The sequence below is a fragment of the Mus pahari genome, chromosome 9, assembly GCF_900095145.1.
Source record: "Mus pahari chromosome 9, PAHARI_EIJ_v1.1, whole genome shotgun sequence".
NCBI classification, from domain to species: Eukaryota; Metazoa; Chordata; class Mammalia; order Rodentia; family Muridae; genus Mus; species Mus pahari.
In genome coordinates this window covers 7069248-7073770 of record NC_034598.1, presented here as the reverse complement: position 1 = coordinate 7073770, position 4523 = coordinate 7069248, and positions in this window count along the sequence as shown.

The window sequence follows — 4523 nt, the reverse complement described above, 5'->3', positions numbered from 1 at the left end:
AGCAAATTGTTAGTAAGTATCATGTGTATATCATGAAAAGTCAAACTGTACAACTGAGTGATATACTGGAATTCTTTGATAAAGGCAGAGGGATTAGAAGTATAGGAGCNCAATCTCTTCTCTATCTGAGAGAGTTCANTCAGTGAGAAGGGGANNTGNACTCTGACCAGACCATCTACCCCTGCAACCTCCCTTAAGGGAAGGACAGTCGCTGGGTCAGATTCTTCTAGGGATGGAGAGCTTGGGGCTTTGGTCATGGCCTTAGAGTGAGTAATAGGTGGTGTGAAGGTGGGGTGCCAAAGTAGAGCGCTTAGAGGGGCCTGCAGTTGGTGCAGAAGGAGGGGGAGAGCTGGAGGTGACAGGCCCTGGAAAGTCTCAATGTGGGGAAGCCGAGGTAGCAGTTTGGGTTCTAAACGGCGCAGAAGCAAGCCTATAGTGGAAGGGAGGTGGTTCGTAAGCTGGGTCCAGTACCGTCATGGCTAACGGGAGTTGAGTTGGAGAGCAGGAAGAACACATAGCAGGATTGGAATGAAGATAGATGAAAGATTTTGCATAGGTAACCTCTTCCCATTTACCGGCTTGCTGGCAGTATGTATTAAGATCCCTTAAAACAACTGGGTCTAAGGAGCCATTGATTGGCCATCTAGAACCATTATCTAGTGAGTACTGAGTACAGACTTTATTGCAAAGAGATATCAATTTTGATGCCTTTAAAGGAGGCGTGAACTTTAAGGACTCAAGGTTTTCTAGGAGACACCCCAGAGGTGTATCTTGGGGTACGAGTGAGGACACGTGGTTGCCCATGCTCTGGAATTTCCTGGTGTTCTTACCGGCATCCCAGAGAACAACTCAGAAACCAAAAAGGAAATCAGCCGGGCTAGAGTGCCCAAGTCATCACGAGGCCCTCTAGTAAGTCCCGGACTTACTGTGGGAAGTGCTCCACCCTGGCCAGGGATTTCAACTGACCCGCTGGGGGCCTGACCCGCTGTGGGCCTTTATGGAAAGAGCAACTTCTGAGAGGAAGATCATGGTCAGTGTCTCTGCTATGTCGGCTGGGGTCTAGCCTCTTAGTCCTTGGGCAGAGCTGGCCAGGCTCTGTTCCATGAACTGGAGGCTACTCCCCGCTGACAGGCCCTGCTGTTAGTGTGCTGGTGTCTGCATGAGAGTTTTTAGCGAACTGGTCAAATGGGAGCTTGGAAGCCTGGCCTAATTGGCACGTGGAAATGGCACAGCTGGCTTGGTTTTACGTTTCCGTGCCCCTGGACAGCAGCGGGTCACGTGTTGGAAATGGCAGACAGTGAGCTCCTCCCCCCCTGGCTTTTGCATGATCCCTGGTTGGGTCGTTTCTCAAGCAACCGCTTAGGTGCTAGAGTGTGGGGCCGCCAAGAGTTCTGGCTCAGCGGGGAAGGGGAAGTTGAGCTGCTGGAGCCGAGCTGGGTGCCAGTTACAAGACAAGGCAGTGGGGATCTTACCGTGGATTCCGTGTTCGGTACCCGCCGCTGCGTCCACTGCGTGCCCCTCGGGCACACCAGGCGCTGGTGTGGCTGCTGTTTTTTTCCACTTTATCAATCATTCCCGGGTCTTCAGCACCAATTTTATATTTTGAGTGGATAAACCAAGCAGCAGATCAGGCCAAGGTGTTCCACGTGGGAGAGGTTTATTATGCGGGAGTGGGGGTGGTGTGGCGAATCGGGTAGAAGGGTAGGGAAGAGGGGAGGGAGGAGGGGTTGGCTTCCTCTCTTATACAGAAAATGACCATCACACCAGTGAGGGCGGGAACTGAGCCAAGTAGATTGTGGGATAGAAGGTCGTTGTCCTGGCAACGCAGGTCAAGGGTCACATGGCTAGGCGGGGCTTGCACTATCCTGGTGCTAACAGATATGTTCTTGTTGAATACATCAGTCTTGAAAATATATAATACCTTCCTGCCTTGAATTTTTACTTTTTTGTTTTCATTTGTTAGTTTATTTACATTTCAAGTGTTATCTATCCCCCTTCCTGGTTTCCCCTCTGCAAACCTCCTATCCCCTAGTCCTCCCCCTCCCCTCCCCCTGTCCCCATCTGAGCATCCTAGCATTCATTCCCCTACACTGGGGCATCAAGCCTCCACAGGACCAAGGGCCTTCCTTCCCATTGATGACCGACTAGGCCAACCTCTGCTACATGTGCAGCTGGAGCCATGGGTCCCACCATGTGTACTCTTTGGTTGGTGGTTTAGTCCCAGGGAGCTCTGGGGGGCTGGTTGTTTGATATTGTTGTTAACTGCTGTCTTATTATTCATTTCATCTTACAGAAACAGTGTCTCTTGAATCACTAAAATTACATAAGTATAAAAGCTACTGAAAGTAAATTTTAAATATTCTCATCTGAAACAAAATAGCAAAAGGGAGGCTTGAGAGACAATGGAGGTAAGGTTAGGTTTAGTCATTCCACCATGCTTCCATATACCAAAAATTCTCATATATAATAAATACAGATGATTTAGTTATTAACTTAAAAGTGAAACATTCCATGAAACATTTCAAGCATACTTATACAAAACCGAACAAGTAAGCAAAATCCAGTTTCCATAGAGCTAACGTGGTTAATACTGTGGTCCTGAGTTCCAAGGGATTTTTTCTCTATTGTGGAGGGCCTCCACTTCCTCATCAAGGGGCACTGACAGGTTCCTGCCCAGTTACGGCAGGCAGCCTCCAGGACCTGCCTCAACACTGCAGCTGGCTTCTCCTCTGCCTGTCTTCTGAGACTGAGCTTTGGGCATATGGGTAGATAGCTACTCCTGGTTGATAGACCACCATAATACATATGTCAGATTTCTATATACTAACACAATTAGAAAGTGTACAATCAATGCAACTTACATTAAATATCATAGAAGAAATAAATATAATTTGAACATGACCAATTAATAATAGATTAGGAACCTTAACACATGTACTAATGTTTGTTTGAAATCTAAATCCAGATCTCGTCCCAGTTTTAATCACTGTAAACATAACATCATGCAAAACAATTGTTAATTATCAAATATGTCTCTGAAAATGTCCAGAAGTAGCCTTTCAAATGAAGACTTTCATTTTCTTTTTTCCAATATTGAATTGATTTCTAGACCAGTCTATGATTGAGTCAGAATAACTGGTCACATTAAAGGAAATAGATGAGTCATTATAACTTCTCTTTTTGATTAAGTTTTGAAGGCAGTTTCCACAGTCTCCATGTTCTGTCCCACAAGGTCTAAAAGCTTGAAGCAAGACAGCTTGTCCAATCTGGGATATAGGCAAGCAAAGGTGGATCAAGAACATACATCCAAAACAGCTTTCCTGTCACCATTGTCAAGGCACTCAGCAAGCTCAAAGGTCAGCATCATTCTTTGTCCCAGCATCACCATGTCATACCAATCACTCTGACAGCTAGCAAGCTCCTGAAGCATCCTGTGGAAAAAACACAAACATGCCCTCTTCCCCATATTAAATACCTGATCAGGATCATGCCATCCATTTCACCTAGGCATAAGCATGCCTACTTGCAGAGTGACATGGACACTCAGCAGAGAGTTCCTTGGCATCCAAATTTTAAAATTTTAAAAGTGATTTAAATAATGGTGGTATACAGGAATATAATTTCCCCTTTTTTGTTTTTTATGAAGATATTGTTTTAAAGTTCCATGGGCCTGTTCCACAATACCTTGTCCTTTAGGATATTAAGGAATCCAACTAATATGGGTAATATTAAATTGTTGACAAAACATCTCAAATGCTTGACTGCAATATCCAGTTCCATTATCTGTTTTAATCTTATTTGGATCACCCAACATAAAAAAACAATGCAGGCAATGACTCATTACATTTTTAGTTGTTTCTCCTGTTAAAGCAATTGCAACTAGAAAGCCTGAAAAGGTGTTAAGTCACATGTACATATTTTAATTTTCCAAAATCAGAAATATGAGTACCATCCATTTGCAATAATTAATTAGGTACGAGTCTTTGAGGATTAACACCATTATGTGATACAGGTTGAAATTGAGGATACTGAGAACAAGTCTGTACAATTTGATGTGCATATTTTCTAGAAATACCAAATTGTTGTCTCAAGCTATTACTATTTTGATGATGTGTAAAGAATGAGATTGTTTGGCCAATTGTTCCTATGTAATGCCTATAATCTGCCTGGTATACAAATCTGCTGTGGCATTGCCCCAAGGGGTCTGTCCAGACAATCCAGTATGAGCTCTTAAATGTCCTATAAAGGAACAGTATGTGTGTCTTAAATTAAGTTGTATTTGCATAAATAATTGCAAATTTTGAGAATTAGTAATAGCTACAAAAGGAACAATTTCAAGCTATTGTAAGCCATGTGCTATATATTAGCTATCAGTATAAAAATTAAAAGCTTGATTTTTCAACATTTCAAAAACAGTAGTTACAACACATAATTCAATAACCTTTACTGAAACAGGGGGAAAGTCAAGAGAATAAGCATGTGATCCAATTGCATAAGCTGCTTTCCCATTAGATGAGCCATCT